The sequence below is a fragment of the Anser cygnoides genome, chromosome 1, assembly GCF_040182565.1.
Source record: "Anser cygnoides isolate HZ-2024a breed goose chromosome 1, Taihu_goose_T2T_genome, whole genome shotgun sequence".
Taxonomy (NCBI): Eukaryota; Metazoa; Chordata; class Aves; order Anseriformes; family Anatidae; genus Anser; species Anser cygnoides.
The window spans coordinates 129,305,236-129,325,630 of NC_089873.1; the positions used below are offsets into that span (position 1 = coordinate 129,305,236).

Below are 20,395 nucleotides of genomic sequence, written 5' to 3' on the forward strand. Positions count from 1 at the left end.
CTGGAGTTCTCTTAAGACTATGGTGTATGGTATTACATGGAAAACAGGAAAGCATTTCTCAAATTGGACAGGAGAAGTGCAAAACTCCACATGTTCACGTCACCCCTCTCTACAGTGTCTTCGTCCATGGTTAACTCCTACTTCAATGTTCTCATACTTCTTTGAGGCAGCTATGAGTTCTCTAATCATTGTTACCCACTGTCCCAACATGCCTAAACCAAGAGAGTTCTTAAACACAGCTCATCTTGTCTCTGCTGAAGGTCAACTAGCTAGGTCAACATTCTTTCAACATAAACAGTCTTCTGAATTTTCAGAGGATTTCTTTTTATCTTCTTCTAAAGGAAAAAAGATAAAACAAAAACACAAAAAGAACAAAAACCACAACAAATAGCTTTGCTTCTTTATTCCCCACGTCATCTATATTAAAGAAGCCAATTTGTTATGTTGCATAATGTAGTGCAGTTGATACTGCTGTCCATACCACAACAGAAAGTTATTTTGGCAAACATTCGCAAATGGCTGTGAATTTCAGGGATGGAACAGCAATTACAACTTTTGTCTTGAAATAAAGTTCCATGGCCAAAATGCTAAGACAAAGGTAATAAGTTTTTTTTACTTAATGATCCCTCTTAGAGGCCCCCTGGAATGGAATGATTTCACTGGGCTAGCTTCCTATGCTGGAAGAAGCAACAGGAGCTATGCTGTCTTGACTGTGAAAATAAGATGGAGATACAAGATATACTTTAACATTCTTTGAAGATGCTGAAGCCCAAAATGACTGCTCAGGACATTCTAGGTTAGCAGGGTTTGCCTCACCAGCCTATTAGCCCTTCTTTGTGACTTTTTTTTTTTTTAATAGCAGGTGACTTATTAGCTGTTTAAGTTCTCTACTTTGCATTACAAAGAGAATACTGTCAAGTCTAAAAAGCAATGACAAAACACTGCGGAACAGAAGTCAGACTACTGTGCTGTAAAAACCTTCAGATCTACAAGTCGGACGTTGATGAAACTGAACTAAACGTATGAAAATGCCTCACTGTTTCATGTTCCTCTCAGGATTTTAGGTTTTTAATTTGTTGTGGAGATGCAGAAAATTTGTTAGAGTTTACTATTTTAAACACTGAAAAAGAGAGAAGATTTCAACGAGAAATTACTGAAAGGGATCAGAATATTTATTTTCATTCCCAAAGAAACAACAGGTTTTTGCCTTTTCATTGCTTGCCCAGCTCCAAGTATATTTATGATTCTTCTGCAGTGTAGCAGTGCTGACTACACTACAGATGACTGCATTAGAAAGGATAGCCTCCTGTAACCAGGAACGGACGACTGGCTTCTTGTCTCCCTCCTACTTCCCACACCGAGTATGCTGGGAGTCTAGAGAAAACTCCTAGCTTAAAAGCTCCCATACCTAATATCCCTCTATCATTTCAGCCCACAGGGATGGTCTGGCACTCAAAGACAAAGTTCCAGAAAAACAGTTACATTTCTTAACCGTGTTTTGAAACTGATCCCCATGCTATTTGCTATTTATGATTACACTGCCACCACACAGTTCAAAGGCCACCAAATCACCACAGCTTATCAAAGATCATTCAACACAGCTTCCTCACAGAAGGGCACAAGGGGAAGAAAAAGCTGAAGTAGCCATATTCGGGTATAGATATCGTGCACCTATTACAACATTTAATACTACATCAAATAAAACATCATAAACCAGGAGAGGTGCTTACTATTTGTCATCGCTCTCCCAGGTAAATAGTTTGAATACAAGTGGCACTGAAACTATCACCTCTGACCTGCTTACGGCTCTCATCACCGTGACTTTAACCCATTGGAATAGATTAAGAGAAGATCTCTCTTTCTCAGGTTCCTAAAGTTTCAGTAGCCTCAAATGCCTCCATCCTGTTCACAATAAAATACGATCCACTTATGACATCCTCTAAATGCTGATGAAAGGACTATTAACGAAGCAATTTTAATGCACACAGCTTCTTCCACATTAATGCTGAAGATCTACATCGCGTAATGCAGTTATTACAGTATGTATAAAAAAATTAACTAGACAACTTCAGTAAGCAAATTCCTTACCTAGAATTGCTTGAGGAATTTTTGAAGGTAGATACGGTACTTCTCACCATTACAAAATGGATGACATCTTGCCACCTCACTCAGTATTTATATACTTGGAAGAGGGACTTGAACAGCCAGACCTTCCCTGTTAAAGCAAAACTCTGATTCACCAGGGATTCACAGAATGAACAGCCAGGCACAGGACTTGCAGCTCAAGCAATAGTAAAACTGGTACCTCCAAAACATCTACATGAAGACAAAGTAAACACGAATTTATCGCCTACTCTCCATTTTATGGGCAAGGAAGGATAAGGTTATTTTTCCTCCTCTATCTGCTTCTAATTCTGGTCCTCCCACCTTCCTTGAGAATCATCTTAAGTTTTTGACTTGGTTATAACATTCCTCGTTACTACGAATTTAGACTTTGAGGAGAGTAAAAATTCTATTTGTAACCCTAAAAAAAAAAGTATCTGCTAAATACAGAACCAAACTAGAGACCTGAGAGTCAATCAACACATCCAGGTACCCAAATTCTCAGTATCTTTCAAAACTCCCTCCTTCACCAGGCATCTCCAGATACACAGAAAACAGGCAACATCTTCAAAAAAAGCAACACGCACTTCTCATAACCATAGGATCTGCTCCTCTACAGCAAGGAGTGAATGCTACTGGGACCTCTCTATGCATCTTCAGATGCTCCTAGTTTTTGTTTGTTTGTTTTTTAAAACAAAAGTGGATCCTTAACACTGGTAAGATCTGCTGACCATAGTTAATTCAAAGATTTGTGGAACCGGTGATGTCGCACAAGTCTGTACAAAGTATTACCACGTGCCTAAGCCATGGGACCTTTAAAAACCCCGTCTTCCTACAACACTGAAACTGTTGGTCTACTAAATTCAGTATCTGATTTCTGACAGCAGCCAAAAGAGAACACAGCATAGCACAAGAGTGGTACAAGCATGTGAAGACAATTCCTCTGAATACTCTCCCAAAGACCCTGCCCCACACAGACACCCCCAAGCCTCCTATGTAGATTTCAGCACAGTCCTGTTTTGTGCATTGTGAAGAAATCAAAGCTATTTACCAAAACAGCCCATAAGCTAAAAAGGCCATCATTTGACAGCAAGACAGGGGTAAGAAGGGCAATTTAATTCAAGGATTATTTACCAAATGCAGATTAAAGATCAGTTTCTCTCAAAATTCAGGTTATCATCCTTTCAACACAAGTTGCTGAATGAAGTTTTATAAACTCGCTTGTAGCAGACTAAAGCAGTTGATTACAGTAGTTACTCCAGGACTTACATGCTATTAGTCTTCGCTTGTGGTAAAGTGAGTACAGCTTTAGGGAACAGAACAAGCTAAAAACGAATCTTCCTTAGCTAACCAACAGTTGCAACTGTTAACGCAAAAAGACCAAGCAATGACTCAACTATATGTGTTTTCAGTTTGTTTTGTTTTTGTTTTTTTTTCCTAAAAATGCTGCATTCATTAAAAAGAGGCCACAAAGCTGAGTGATGCTCAAATGTCAGGAGAAAAGGCTCAGATCCTAGAGGAGCCAGCAAAGGGTTATAGGGTTCTTCACCTACAGCAGCTCACGCGAAGCTGAGCACAATTAGGGTGCTCCAGAGCAACCCAGTTTCAGGTTGCTTTTCTTGAACACTGAGAATTGTCTCAAGTGCTGTCTGAAGGAACATAGGAACCTAGAAATTTCCAAAGTGATTAAATTATAGCTACAGCCACAGTTTATCCGTGTTCTTCTGACTGCAAGTAGTCATGAGTGATTATTCACATTTTACCATAGTCAGTGCTGTGAAGTGGAACAATTCAGCTACAGCGCTGAATTAGGACTTTTAGTCCAAAAGGGGAGCCGAGCAAGCAGGGGGGAAAGGAAATGGAAAACAGCACAATTGTTGCACAGGCTTTTTCTACATGAAACAAATTTACAAAAAAGAATTCCCTTTCTTTCCCTTATTGTTTTAAAATTCAACAATTTCAATATTGAGATACTCTCATTTAAGTTTTGTAAATCAAAGTGAACATCTCTAATCTGCTTAAGTCTTTAAAGAATCCTTTAGCCTCTTTAATTTTTGCACATTTGCACTATCCAAACAACAGTAACCCTTTTTGGCTCTTTGCAACAAACTACTGTTACGCTGATCCTTCAGTGTATTTGCATCCATTAGCACAGACATTACATTTACAACAGAAACCAATATTCACCACCAAATAACTTATCCACACCTTGTGAAAAGAGCCGATCCTAAAAAAAACATGTATATTTTATTTACTATATCTTGTATCTGCCATATTTATAGAACAAATATTATACAGATCTAGTTGTAGAAAAACATTGATAAAAGACTAATACTGAAGACACTACCATGTGATCTCATGCTGTAAATCCAACCCTATAAATAGTAGCTGAATTTTTATTCTCAGGCATATAACAGACAGGAAGATACAGAGAACTCATATACGTGTGTGTATGAGTTCCAATTAGGAAACACAGCTTCATAAAAAAAAAGAATTAAAGTGTTAAAGGCTGCTGATTAGTAGCTTCATAAGACCACAACGTATTTTGATATTAGCAAAAGGTAAATTCAGCAGCACAGAACTTCTGTGTTTAAGAGATGGCTAACAAAGCAGACTGCTACATCTAATAGCCACTAACAGAGCCTATTAAAGTAGCATTGATTTTACATATACGTATCAGTCATCTGGAGGCGAGCGAGTTCTTGCACGCTCTCAACGTACCCGATCAATGCATAACTGTCCCATCTGAAGCAAGGATCAGGTTTTCAAGTTCATTTCAGATAGACTTCATGTGCAGAAAGTATGACTTACTTTCTCAAAGCCTTGCATCACCCTGTGTTTTCTTGGACACCTGGCAGTAAATAAGCCTTTGGGGAACAGTTCTAGTTCAGTACCGCAATTTATTACTGTAGCCATTAAGGATAAACTATCACAGCCACATCTACAAGCCAAACAAAAAAGCAAGGCTAGAGATTTTTATTCTCTGCAATTTCACTGTGTATTGCAAATATCACCTGAAGGTAACTGTCGCAAAAGCAGCAGGAGAAAAAAGACAAGTGGCTCATTAGTTTGTCTATTTTTTTTTTTTTTTTTAAATCAACTGATAAAAGCATAGCATCTTGTGAAACTTATGGCAATGATCTTTCTTAATACTACAACTGAAGAGGTTCAAAAGCACATTTGGGGAGAAAAAATTTGGCAGTGTAAGAAAAAAAAAAGATGAAAATCTTACACATCATACAAAAGTCCTCAAGATCACCTTACATTTATAAAACATACAGAATATTTCTGTATCACAAGTGGACTATTTGTCAGAAAGTAATCATCTAATCTGATACTAGGCATTACAAAATTCAGTGCAATTTATTTAACAAAGGCAGGCATTCAACTTCACAGAAAAACGGATTAAGTCAAGTTTACACATGTTGTTTTTTTGCCCCACTGAATGAATGTATGTACAGCACAGAGTGACAGTTTTATCTATTCCAAGTTGACACAGTGCACATCTGGCATCTAAGAGTGAAGTTCTTAAATTTTATTGCTAAAATAAACACAGAAGTGTTGAGCTTGATATTTCACCAGGGTTTTTTCCAACCAAGACTTTTTTTTTCCTTCCCTAATTGACATTTGCAGAAGTCACACAAAAAAGTGCAGAACCACAGAAGCCTAACGAATGGAATAACCCACACTGGAAAATTCAAGAACAGGAGATGAAGCTGTCTGTAAAATGGGGTATAAAGGCAGATCTCAGAGTTATTTCCCACTGTTGGAAAAGAAAATTAGCCTGCTGTTCCTGATTATAGTATTTGTAAGATACTTTTATAGTTGTATTACAGGGAAAAAAATTACCACCTCTCCCCCTCCACCTCCATTCTCATAAGCAATGATTCCCCTCTTGTACTTCCACATTCTATCACCTCATTAGTTAATTATTGCTTAAACCCAACATACACCACCTGCATATTTTATAATAGAGAGATACTTTCTGACTTCCTCGTATGCAGGAGTATAACCGAACTACAAAGCTTGAAAGATAAAGTTTAAGTAAGTATGACTTAGTTACTATCAGACCTTCAGCCTTCAGAAGAAAAACATTATAAAGATCATAGAGCTTTTTTTGTATCCTAATTAGAACAAAACTGTTAAACGTATGACAAAAAACGCATCATGCAGTAGAACAACTCATGCTAGATAACTGACTTGTTTTCCCCTTCCTCTTGAAGATACGATGCAGAGGACAGCTCAGCTTTACAGGTGCTCAGATACCCCCCAACTAACACCTCGCTTCCCACAGGACAAGGATAAGTACCTCCAACCACGCTGTTTAGTGACAAGAGAAATGCTTCTGTTTTCAGAACATGAAAATACGGTAAGCTACCCACCAGATGAACATATAAACTTTTGAGTGCTATCTGGATTTATGACTCCAATTGTATTTCACTGTGGTGCTGGGGTTGTTGCTCTCTCTAGCAAACTGGGAGAGGTTAGATGATAAACCACCTAATCTCTCTGCACACAGTGAATTTGGGTACAAAAGAGCCATGAGATCCAACTCCTAATGTTTACTACAGTCACTTATTAAGTGCCCCCTGCAAATATGGTTGTTAGAAAAGAACTCAAAGCTCTTTGGTTAATATTCATCAGTATCAAGGATAAAGTCTTACAAAAAAAAGAAAAGCAGCATTCCACCCCTAACCATTTCTAGAAGTCAATGTTTAAGCTATAGAAAAGCATCTAAAAACCCTAATAAAGAAAAACAAACAATGCAGCCAGTAACCAACCTTCATTCTCACATTAAAATAATTATTATTAATAGGTAAAGCAATCCCCATGCACTTCCCAAATTTTCACCGTTCAACAACTGCCCCGTACAACAGCAATCCTGAAGGAGAACAGTCACACAGAAAAAAAACATTTCTACAACAGATTTTTATCAGACATTCTGGAGGTTCACCAAAAGACATACCAAGGTCCTACAAATAAGGACACTTGTTCAAAGCGAGTCACAGCATGAAACAGCAATCTTCATTAATACACATTATTAAGAGTTTGCCATTTGAAATTTGAGCAGTATTTTCCAACAAGAAATGAGACCCTGCAAGGTTCTGTGAAACTGCAACAGTGAAGCAAAAATGCAAAACAACTGAACTGTTTGTATTTCTAATACAAAAAACAAGTCACTTGTCACTAATCACAAGCAAAAACCCAGCAGACCCATCCTAAGCTTTCATTTTTTAAATATAAATGGACAAAACACAGCAAAGGATAAATGACTGGAACTTCTAAGGAGAAATGGCAATTAACATTGAAAAGCAATCCCAGTTTACTTCAGTGCTCCATCTTAACCGTAGCCTACAACCTAGGGAGCCTTTTATGTTGGTTCCTATTCAGTAATCTCAAATACTCTGAGTCAAGAAATTGTAATTTTAATTAAAAAAACAAAGGCAGCTCCAAACAACTTCCGATGCACAGAGACAGACACAGTGACTCTCCTGAGGGTCCCCAGAGCATCCCAGCTCAGGCCATTGACAAAGCTGCAAAATCTACCTAAAATGCCTTCTCATCCACCAGCAAAACTTATTTCTCCCTAAGCTTCATTTCCAGGTTTCTTAAGTAGAATAGATGAAGGACTTGTGCTGTTAGCATCTTCCAGCTCCATTAAGTTGTGCCTCATCAGCAAGGAGCACAACGCAGGGATAGCTCGCAGCACTGCCGTGTATTGAGAGGTGAGGAAATCCCATCTGTTTGTTTTGCAAAGGGACTAGTCGAATGATTACATCTTCAACTAATCACTACAAATAAGTGTCAAAGGAAACACTGGCCATTCCTCTACCTTAAAAGGGTATAAACAGCAGTATATGAACAGTGGTATATGAAGAACAAAGGCACCACCCTGACCACAGCAGAACAGAGGCAAGCAAACGTGAAAACCACACTGTGAGTTCAGACGGTTCAGGAAGTTTGCAGCTTCTACCAAAAGGGACAGGAAAGCAAGAGATTTTGATTTTCTCAGATTCATAACTATTATTCATCTGGAATTTAGTCCAGCTGATATCTTGACTTATATTCCACTTTTTTTTTAAAAAACGCTGCAATCACAGCTGTACCCCGCATCACGAGCACAGGCACAGAATTCTCATCCCGCTACTGACAGCTTTCCTCAAAGTCAATTTGTATATGTATTTTGTGTTTCTCCTTCAAGGAGACACTTCTCTCAGTTACTGCAGTGCAATTGCTCCACACCTGCTTTAGACTTCTTTTTTTTAAAAAAGTAATTTAACTATGTCTCTCCTTTCCCAATTATTTGTTTTTGCTATTAATTAAACAGCAGTATTATTTTTCTCAGGTGGAATTATTATAACTCATTAAGATGCTTTATAACAAGTATAAAACTGACAAGCCCAACATATATTATTTTGCTTTGTATTGTTAAGGAACAATGCCTGAAAAGAATAAGTACTTCATTTAATTAGATAAAAGGTAAGATGACTTATCAAAGCTGAAGAAATTATTTGAAAAAGTAATCTGGTATGATCATATTCCAGAAGACTTCCTTGAAAGTGATTTTAAAAGGTTCCCCTTCATGTTGCAGTATTCTACACACCATTTGGATCATTCCTCTTCATTTCATGTATTTTGAAGGCACATTTAAAGGACAGAAACTTCAATATAAGCTGTGGCTTTTGTATGAGTGCTTCCAATTTCCTAAAAAAAACAACTGGGAGAAAATAAGCTGTTTGCACAATATTATCATCTCTGTTTCTTAAGTAGCAAAAATAAAAGGCATATATAGAAGGTATACTCTTTGTAATAATAATAATAAAAAAAGAGCATCAATACATCACCACTGTCAGTCCCACCTGCAGGACCATAAATGACCGTAGAGCTGGTCCATACGAGAACCAGTGGCATGCACTAGTACTGGATACAGCAGCAAGACCTCCCTAAGAGCTGCTTAACAGCCAAACTAGATTCAGTGCAGTATGAAATAAGGCTTTATGTAACTCAAAATCTATTTTTATTAAAAAAAAAAAAGGTTTGATTTATATTTAAAGCCCTGGTACATTAGCCGTGTATTTTTATATTTTTGTACTCTTACATTGCTTCTTAAAGCAAGCATTAGAGGAATTTCTCTAGCCTACGGATACTTATTTGTCCTGCATCATTTGCTGTTCTACCACCAGCCCCACAGAATCTAGACATGACCACACACCACGCTCACAGTAATATATTTCCACTTTCACTTGCAAAATACAACCAGACAAAAGCATTTTTGTGCAACTGATATTATATGTCAGAATAAATCTCAGCTTCTGACATTTTGCTGCTGGATTTAAACTCTAAATTAAAGCATATTGTAATGCCACTTCTGCTGTAGTATCATGATGAAAATCTGTTCTGTATAACTACCAGGCACTGGCAGACATTAAGCGATTCACATCGCATTCAAATTTATTTCTGGTTTTCGGCAGAGAACCTTTACCACCAGTCTGCCATATGAAATGAATATGAAAGCCTCCAATTTCTTTTAATCTGTCCTGCAGTTCCTCAATAAAACGGTGAAGACTATCAGACAAGGAAAAGAAAGTTGGGGAAAATTCACCGTCCTTCTCGGAAGAGTAATTGATTCTAGAGGTCCATTTTCATCTTCATCTATCATTTCACCTCAAATAAAATCCAATTACTTCAGCTTCACCGGTGGACTGGATTTTCATCACGAGAGACACGAATGAGCCGTGAAAGGATTAAAAGAGCCCATAAATTAACATCACCCAAATATATACACGCTAGATGCAGAGCTGTCAAATCCCCCACTGAGCACTAAGCTCAACCTGCAGCTCCCCGGTTCAAACCTCTGTGCGATGCATCCCCTCAAGCATCAGGACAGCTCCTGCTGCCCCGTGCCTACTTCCAGGGGTGCTGCGCAGCAAGCCCGGGCAATCCTGTCCCCGGCAGGAAGGCTGAGTGCTAGCAGGAGCTCCGTGCACAGGGGCAGCCTTCCACCACAGCCTCATGCTCGACCCTTCCTGGCCATGTCACCCAGCAGAAAGCACACGCTCCTCTGTAACACACGGTGCCCAGCTCTCCCACATCGGGGCTCCAGAGCAGACGAGAAACTCGTACGTGTACCCAGAGAAACCATCCCGCTTTCATCCCTACTTCTGCTACCTAATTCACAGTATTGCATTCTAACAGAGCTTTAAGGATAGGAAAAACACCGCATTTTCTTTTCAATCACTCACATTTGCAATACGCAGAGGAAACTAGTAGCCATTTCTTTGTACAGCACTCACTGCACAATTATTTCTGCAGCAACTTCCATAGGCACTAAGTAGGATTGGGGTCCCACCATACAGCCCCTACCCCAAAGATTTTACAGTACAAACCCACATTCTTATTTTCATGCATTCTATGACCTGCACCATTGCCTCTGTATATCTTATTAAGTCATTCCACAAATCTGGTGCTATGTATATTTATTGGATGGGAAAGGTGCACAGAACAGGGAAGCTCGCATTTTGGCAGCGACTCTTCTTTTGTAACTACCACTGCACTTCACAAAGTAAAAAGAAATCACAAATAAAACCAATAAGCAAAATTCAGGAATTGAGCAATAAGTTGTACTAAATCCTAAGCACCATAAGGTAAATCCATGAAAAGTTTGACAGTAACAAAGTGAGAACTGCAACTACTGTTTTCATAATTCTTTAAAAATCAGAGATATTACAGTGTTTGTAAGAACTAGTACTTAAAAAAATTAAGTAACTGTTGACGTTAAAGGGAGAAAATAAAGTTCACTAGAGTAAAATAATTTATTCACGTTTTCTATAGTTGAACAACCTTTCTTCACTAGCATTAAAGCTTTACGCAGTCTAATTATGTGAAAGGACAGCACATTTCTTCATTGTCAATTTCTTTGAAGAAGAGCAAGCTAACAAGCTTGATCTGTCATTTCATTTTCAGTGGAACAGCCAACAATAGCTCAAACGTTATTTTAAGTGAATATAACTGGAACAGTCACACAAAAGGTCACCCATTTTACTGGTGTGGAAAAATACAGGACAGGCTTCCTGGCCTCCCAGGGTTGTTCAGTTCTTTGCATGATCAAAGCCGAGTAGGCTTTGGCCTTAATACAAAACCCGTCCTATCTCCCCTCATCCATACACATTTGCAACACAATTTTAGTTGCTGTATATTGTTGTTACTTGTATAGACAAGTTTGACTTACCCAGTAAGGGAAGAAAAAAAAAGTTTGATTTACCCCATGAGAAAAAAAAAAAAAATCTCAGTCCCCAGACTTATAGCTAAAACAATCCTAAGTTTCAAACAAATCAACTACAAGTATACGTGTGGTTTTTTTTTCTGAGTCACAATTTGAGTCAGCAGAAGCAACCAAAAAACAACGATGCTGACAGGAGTAAGGCCGTGTTTTTCAAATACGCTGTTCATTCACAGAGTTTTAGGCAATTAAAACATCAATATGCACAGCATTTATTGAAGTATTTAAAGATCTCCAGATGACAGGAACAGCTATTTGGTTAGCAAAAGCAGAGGCAAGGTTCACCTTCTGAGAACACTGTTTTATTATTGCTGTGGGCGTCCCACGCTGGCACCTTCACACTGAAATTTGTTTTTAATTTATAACACACCTATAAATAGTTTCTAAAGCAAGCCAAGCAACCAATTTGTTGTGTTGAAGTCAAAGAATTCTTGAAATCCTGAAGCATACAAGACATTTCAGCTCTCCAAGTTTTTCAGGAAATATTTCAGTGATTTCAACTCATTTTGTTGCGCTATAGGACCTCTGTTACACACACACCCCGTTCTATATACGAGGTTCCAAGTCTGAAGTTCCTCCTGGTTGGCTGCCACTCTTCTTCCTGCACCCAGCTCACGTTTCTGCCCCCAGTTTTGTAGGATACACACCTCTTACCCACATACATCAGATGACGTTCCGCCTACAGTTCTCTCCTTTTCCCTGTTCTTCGTGTTGGGTTTTAACTGAGCAGCCTCCCCACAATTCCTTTAAAAGACGAGGAACTCCTTAAACACTTAAGTTATCCTTCTGCATAACCTATGTCAGGCAGCATCAAACAGGCCCTCCACAACTCTGGGTCCCACGTCCACCCACGAGCACGGCCTTCCTTGCTTCCTAGAATAGCATCCCCAAATTACCCCCGTGATATCCTCCAGATACATATAACGAAATAACCTGCCACATCAGCTTCACATCTCTCCTGCTTTCCATATTGCCTTTACTTTGCCCAGCAGCTTGCCAAGTAACCTGAGTATGCACTGGCAGAGCCTGACCACAGACACGCACAAACCAGAACATCCATTTCTTGCCCAGTCTCCCTTCTCTAACCATCTGCTTGTTTCCATAAGGCCTGGATGGCTGCATCAGAGTAGGAGAACACCGCCCCTCGCCCAAAGCAGACTAAAAATTGACCAAGCGGCTCAGAAGTTATGGGTGGGATGGGAGGACAAGCTAGTGGACAGATGGATGGACAGATGGAGCGACCGCATAAACACCCTTCCCTCAAACTAAATTAAGACTTTCAAGTCCCACCTGTTCCACAAAGCACGCCGTCAGCCCTAGCCACTCCCCGCGTCAAGGTTTTCTGTTTTATAATAGGCTATACTGCATAAAGTAGTAGCTTTAGCCTATAGACTTACGGGATCAACACGGCACTGACTGTGCATCACGATGCACCGCTACCGTGCTCCATAAATAACTGTCTCGAAACACAAGCTGTACCCAAACAAGATTGCACAGTTAAGCAGAAAAATAATGGTTGCTTAAAAACATTATAATGACATATAATTTTTAAAATCCTTTGTAATAACAATGCCAACAAAAAGGAGAAAAGAAAAAAAAAAACACCCCAAAATCCTGTGTTTTACAAGATATGGAAAGAGGTAGGAAAGTAAAGAAAGCCTACTACCAATTAAAGGAACTGCAAAGGCGGCTTGCATTTCAACAGCCTAAGACTGTGTGAAGAGATGGAGAAGAAGCTGTGCTAGATAAACAGATGGATCGGGAATGTGTGAAGAGGTCCATAAGGTAGGCTCAAGTTTTTAAGGCACGAAACTTCTGAAGTGAGTATAGACTCCGTGTAGGTGTTTTCATACAAGGATTAAGTAAGGTGAAGGTGGATATATTTTTTTTGGTTCGTTTGGTTGTTTTGTTGTTTTTGTTGTTAAAGGTAGACAACAACATACTACATAAACTTGGCTGGAGTGGTAGATTTGGGGATACTGGAACTCTACCCTTTTCTGCCAAGGAAGACTGGAAACACTTTTGCCAAGGTTAAGCAAACAAGCAGATGACAACATTGTTCATGCTGCAGATTAACAGCAGAAAAAGAAAAGAAGGGAGGGAATCTGAGTTGAAAAGAAAAAAAGAAAAACGTTCTTGCACCCAACACATTTGCTTCTTTTTGGCTGGAACTCTCCTCCCAAGTGCTCGACGGAAGCTAATGCAGCAGTGTCCTTAAAGCAAGTAGAGCATAGTGAAGAAGGTGTTGTGAAGGGAGAAGAAAATTTACATTTTACACAACTTCTCCCTACTGATATTTCAGGAATATATATATTTATATATATATATTTACATATATATATTTACGAAAACACTGCTTTGAGCAGAAGGTCTAACCAGACAGCCTCCCGAGCTCCCTTCCAAACAGAGCTTGGATTCTGTGTGCACGTGCAATTAGGGAGGTTTTACAGGAGAGCTGCCTTGTAACACACAAGGCACTGCCAAAATAACAGTAAGCCACCAAGAATTCCGCTTGCTGAACAACTAAGAAGCATGAAATAGGCCTCTTCCATCTTGATGTCAATTATGACTTCAAGATACCCCACGCAATCAGATTAAAAACAGCAGCAAAAAGGTCAGGGAAGGTTTTACTCTATACTCACTAATATATAACCTCGTTTCAGTCAACGTCCACCCGGCAATCACAAAGGATATCGCTAAAAAAAGTCCACACTCTGAGATTCACAAGTGAAATATTAAAATCTATCGTCACTGCTAGGACAACTGCTTACTTTCATTAATCAACAGCTTTAACTTTTGGATGAGGAATTTTATACATTTTTTTTTTATTAAATTATTTCTATTAGTACCTAACATGAAAAGCAAACTCTAAGTTACCATAAATCTGTACCCATCCCCAATTTTTTAGCCGCAAAGTATACTCTAACAACACAGAAAATACTTAAGAGCTGCCATTATGTCTATCAACTAGTCTGAGCAATATGAATTTGACATATCAGTTAAGATGTGAGATTAAAAACATTTTCACATATGAGATGCTGTATGTTTTGACAGGTCCAGGATCTCTTCACCTCTGGCTTGTGTCACATAAAAACCAAAGTCTGACGGGCCCCAAACCCGCATACACTTCTCCATAAGCAATACAGCTGAAGTTGAACATATGTTTAACTTATGACATGCGCACAAACATTTGTAGAGAGGGCTTAAGTGACTCCAGGGAGTAAACAAAATGCTGCCAAGTATGCAAAATAAAAAAGAGAAGAGGAAACTTTTCCTGCAATTTGTTTTCAGCTACTGTAAAGTTTTACTGAATGCAGCACATTAGCAGAAATTGAGGACAAGTGTACTAGCTCTGACAAGAACAGAAGATCTGACTGTGACACATGCCTACCTTCCACGCTGTTTGGTTCACTACTATTTCAGATAATAGCCAAAACATAATATATAGAAAAAAGAACAACAACAAAAAACCATCAGCATCTCAAAAGCTGCTGAACAATCAAACTACATTACATTTACTTGTGGAAAACTGTTCTGATGAACTTGCGATTAACACAATATGCTACAGGATGCAAGACACTCTCACCAGATAGTGAAGTTTGTTGTAAAAGCCAGCACAGAGTAATATCCAATGTCCTTCAGCAAGCTTCTGAAGCTTATCCAGTACAGGGCTCACATCAGAGTGCAGCTCCCTCTTCACCACTGTCTTGGAAGCATTGTCCAGATGAAAGGGAGAGGAGAAGAAGAGAGCCCTGCACACCAGGCACGGCGAGCCTGCAATGTTCAGGGCACGCTGGACCTTCTGCTATTCCAACACCAGCACAGTGCTGACACACACGTAGGCAAACACAGAGAGCTCGTGAGATGTGGATCTCCTCCAGAAAATAAAAGGACCTTTTTAAGATTAGGAAATGTAGCACTAAGCGGGGAGCTTATAAACACAGATGTGTTCCCTCAGGTTTCAATTTCATTCCCAAATTTCTGTGCTTGAAAGATAAATAACCAAGCCGACGTTCCGGCTGCCAGCAGCCAGCTCACGAAGTCAACCCCGAGCTCAGGGATGGAGGAGGCTGAGGTGCCTTCCAGCAGCTGCCCCCGGCTCCTGCACAAGCAACTGCACAGCCGAGCAGCTGCTCCCTTCCTGAGCACCAAGCTCAACGTGAAGCTGGTGCACCGCAGGTGATTCGGTGCCTGATAGGTAGCCCTACAAAATTATCAGCTCCACAGGAACCAAATAAAAATAAATGAACCCATATCAACATCGCAAAGCCAACTTCCAAGAATTTGAGAGCCACGGGTTCCTGCCTCAAATACAAGGGCTTTATAAATGACTGTTAGATGGCGAGAGCAAACAAAGCATAGCTCTAACAAACTAAGCTAAATAAGAACCTTCCACTATAAAAAAATATAAAAATAATAACAAAAAAAAACCTTTAAGCGTTAACCATTTCTCCGAATTCTCTAAGAACGTACAATTCCTACAACACAGTAGGACTTTTCAGTGTTGACACCTAACCACGAAGAAAAGGCTGGGGGGTTGTTTTCCTATTCAAGCTCCAAGATTAATTTTTTTTTTTTGTACACTGAATAGTTGAATAAATATTTGATTCTACTGAGCCACATCCTCCCCTTCCTTCAGTTGAATGAAGCAGTGTTACCATTAACAGCTGTATTTCCATAGTCATCTGTAAGAAAAGATTAACAGAGGCAGTGATACAATTCAGCAGCATAATGGAGCTCTGTGTGGCTGGCATAATCGTGATTCAGCTAAGGATTGATTCGCACTTTGTTTTTTCAGAGGCTAAATCTGGTGGGGGGCTTTATTTTTATTTTTAAATATTGCCAGGCAACCATTTCTCATGAGTGCCACCTTTCTTCTTCCAAAATAAATGTCAATGTTAAATTAAGCTATGCTATTATTTAAAAGACATTGGCTAACGGGTTAAGTTTCACGACGTTAAGGGGCAATTCCAACACAAGAAGGCTCAACCTGCTCAGATTTGAAGGACAAGTCTGAAGGCAAGCTAGAACACCGACATCTCTTCTGAAATAACAACAGAAAAATAAATCTCATTGCCCTAAAGCTAGAATTAAAAGCTTCTAGAGACCTAAACACTCCAGTATCACAGTCAAGCATTATAGAAAGTCATCACGTATTAACTGTAACTGTTTATTCCATACACATTTTCCTCATTTTAAGAGGAATAAAAGTCCAACGCAATAGATTATTTTCAACTCCACTGCACCTAGACATAACTTAGGTACCAACCCCTGGTATGAACAGAGAAGCAGAGCACAACTCTAACATGAAAGCCCGTGCATTCAGGTGGTTATTCTTGCTGAAAATAACCCAGGGACACAGGCATGGCAGCTCTCGGCAGGCTAGCTTATTCCTACAGGGTTCTCACAGTTGCCTCAGAGAAGGGAGGAAAAAAGAAAACGTGGGCAGCTGTGCGCACACACAATGTTCCTACAGCAGCAAAGTTTAAGGCACGCAGAACCTTTTAAATTTATTTTGGCCCCTCGGGGTGCTTTCAAGATAATTAGGAATTATTTCAATATCTTATTTAGCACAGTGATAGAGAATTGAGATTGTCGTGTTCTAAACAAACAAAAAAAAGCTTAGATTTAAAAGGTGGACACACTAGCATTGTGAACATTCACAAGTTCAACATTTTTCCTTCATCGATATTTAATATTATTAAACTGGGCAGACTCAGCAAGAGGGCTGATGTTCTAATAAGTACACAGAGAAAGCCATTATGTATTGTTTTAATACTCATTTTAATTTATCGCGTGAAATTAATTCTTCCTGCTTCTGATGCAGAAAGCTGTTATTACTATCCACAAACAAATCCCTTTGCTCCAAGACACTAAGGTACAACTCGAATTGTCTGGTAAAAACAAACAGAGGTGGGAGAGAACAAAAAGTGGCCTTCTAGACAGAATACAGAATTCAGAAACAGGAAATAAACTCTATTCCTCATTATATCACATACGTTCTTTAGCAACAGCACATCACTGACCATTCTCTCGCCTTGATCTCCTGACGTGGAAATTAAGATAAAAGCCTAGAGCTGTAAGGCTTAGCTCATGAAAGCAGTGCTAAAGTTCTCTAAAATTCTGAAAAATAAGTTACGTCGAATGCATACCATTCTTGTTCCGTTCACATGACAAGCACACAGCTCACAGTGCCTTCACTTACCTTCCACACCAACCCATTTTCAGAGCAGATCCACGCTTGTGCTCTGCTCAGATTAAGCATGTATACTCCAAAAAAAATCTCATAAATACGAGCTCATACCTTGTCCAGAATTTAAGTAATAGCTAGGAAAACTGCTGGTTTTTTTCTTCCAGATGTCTACTCGTGAGCGTTGTGTGTTCCAGAGAGCATGCTAACGCCTATATGCGCATGGTTTTCGAGAGTGTCCATATATAGGCAGCATTATAAATAGCTATTTTTATAATAGAAGAGAACTGGCTTTTCATATAGGAAAGAGAGCTTTCTGCATGTAGAAATTATTCTCTTATTCCACCTTGCTCTCGCAGCCTCAGCTCACCTCCCACTCACAGAGCCCCGTTCCACACAACAGAAATAGCCGCTGCCAGGGTCAAACCACACTAGTACTACAGCTAACCGGACCAGCTCTCCAATAACAGTTTCCAACAGGCTAACCCAAACCTCTTTTTATAAAGACGTTTTCTTCACAGCGACTGTGCATTTTTTTTAAATGTTTTCCTGTGGCTATTTCACTACAGAAAAAGACTTATGAAATTGACATTCTCAAGGGCTTTGTTAAGAGCGCAGAGCTACAGTAAACATTTCAATATCTCAACCTCAGAGGGCATTTTCTCCTCATCATTTTTGAGCTAAACTAGAAGGATCCATGAAGAGCGTTAAAACAGAACTGCAATTTCTTTGCTTAAACACCTCAGGTTTTAAGAAACGAGGCAGAACGTAACACCTGCAATGCTAACAGGTTCGCTAAAACTCTGATTGCAAAGCGAGACAAAAGGAAGGAACGAAAACAAAGTTACAGTTTTAGATTTGATTTTGGATGCTGAAACGATAAAAATACCTAACATCAAGCAACATCGTATATCAGATTTGCCGAAGTTGTTGACATTCGAATAATGTTGAAATCAGATGTAATACTTGGAAGTGAGATGTAATATATATATATATATATATATTTTTTTTTTTTTTTTAACGTGTGTGCTTTTAAATGATGCCGGCTGCTTTCAGCTGCAGGTCCAGGCACTGGCAGCAGCGAATCCAAGCAGCCCTAGGTGCAAGACGCTGGCGTAGCACTTGCATCTTGCAGCAAGTGATCGCTGCTGCTTTCACGCTCCCCCTTTCTCCGTGGTCTTTCCCCCACCCTCACATGCAATGCGGTTCCCCTGCACCTCAGAAAAACCCAAAGGCACCAGAACATCGCCGCGACCCCACGACAATTCTGAGTTCATGCTGCGTTTTGGGGTAAATCCTGACTGAGAAGGCCGTTCCCCGGAGGGGCGGTCAGCGGGGGGCTCCCAGAGGTGCCCCCCGCCCCACACCTGCCCAGAGGCCCCCCGGTTAAGGGGGGGATCTCCCCCATCCCCAAATTGTGCCAGCCCAGGCATTCCCCAAACGCTGCCCCCGGCTGCGTGGGCTCGATGGCAGAAGGCGATACACCTCCGCCGCTCGGTCCACCTATTAAAATGGCGCTTCGTGCTTCTACTCCGGGCAGGTATATTTTATTAAAAAAAAAAAAATAGCCTTTTTTTTTTTTTAAAACCTCCTCTCCTTACCGCAGCTCCCCGCTGTGAAGGCAGCGCACGCACAAAGGCAGCCCAGCCTCTCAGCCTGCGCTGTCTGGGGCGTTCAGGCTACATTTAACGGGCGGGGCGTTACGTTCAACACCCTCACGGTGAAATTTTGGGGGTAAAAACACCCCAACGCCCCCGGGGACGGCGAAAGGCAGCGGGGAGCGCCGCTCGCTCCAGCCACGGGGCCGTTACCCCGGCACCCGGCGGCTGCCAGGGCTGGGAGCCGGCAGCCCGCTCCCCTACCCGAGCCCCTACCTCGCTCCGGATCGGCTCCGGTTCCGCTCCGGATCGGCGCCGGCTCCGCCGCTCCCCTCGCACCCGCTCCTCCGCCGCCGCCGCCCCCTCGCCGCGCTCCCCCCGCCCCGCCGCGCCGCGCCTCTCAACGCAAGCCGCTAGCCGCCCCGCCCCGCCCCTGCGCCCGAACTGACGCCTCTCCCCACCAATAGCAGAGCGGAGAGCCGGCTCTAAGCCCCGCCCTCGCTCGTTTCCACCAATGGGGGCTAGCCGTCAGCCTGCCACCGCTGCCACCGCCTCTCCCCTCAGCCTTCCCGGCAGGCTCGGTTGGCTGGCGGCTGCCGAGCAACGGCCGCGGGGCCGGGTCGGGGCCGGACACAGGGGGCAGGGGACAGGGGACAGGGACAGAGACAGAGACAGAGGTCAAGGGACAGGGACAGGGGTAAGAGACAAGGGGCAAGGGACAAGGGACAGGGACAGGGCTAGGGCTGGGGACAGGGCTGGTGACAGGGCTGGTGACAGGGGCAGGGGCAGGAGTGATCCCAGCATCCTTAGCCATAAGGATAACTTAAAGTGAATTTAAATAAAGATATAATGCTGCTGTCTAAATTGTAATAAGTGTGCTACCAGTGTTGGCACTCCATGTATCACCAACGGCTTTTGTGGTCTTTAATTATTCTCCTCTGCCTGTGCTGGTTCCAGGACGGAAGGCAGTGGTGCTACCGGTTACAAACGAAGATAAATGACTTAACGCTTAAAAATAACTAACTGAATTTCCGGTAACATATGCTAGCAATTAAAACAACTTTTTTTTTTTTTTTTCTTCTATCAGTGTGTCTTGTCATTTTAATGTGAGGCCAGATTGTAAGCGACGTGGTGCGTGTCGAATTCCTGTGAGAACGCAGAGACAGGAACATGGCTGTGGCAAAGTCTGAGCCGAGCACCGTGGATTTTTTGTTAAAACTCCAC

At 41.0% G+C, this 20,395-nt stretch overlaps 1 protein-coding gene across 9 annotated transcripts in view; it reads right to left on the minus strand.

Annotated features, from left to right (window-relative positions):
- Positions 1 to 19,586, minus strand: part of CDKL5 (cyclin dependent kinase like 5) — a 135,784-nt gene extending 116,198 nt beyond the window's left edge. For 6 of the 9 annotated variants that reach the window (XM_048066825.2, XM_066981255.1, XM_048066824.2 and 3 more), the window contains exon 1: positions 19,448 to 19,586. The gene's annotated coding sequence lies outside the window, so the exon portion shown is untranslated. Of the gene's footprint in view, positions 1 to 2,088; positions 17,651 to 17,687; positions 19,405 to 19,447 lie in introns of those variants that run through there. The other 3 variants (XM_066981236.1, XM_066981227.1, XM_048066821.2) reach the window with 3 other exon arrangements.
- Between the last annotated feature and the right edge of the window lie 809 nt (positions 19,587 to 20,395).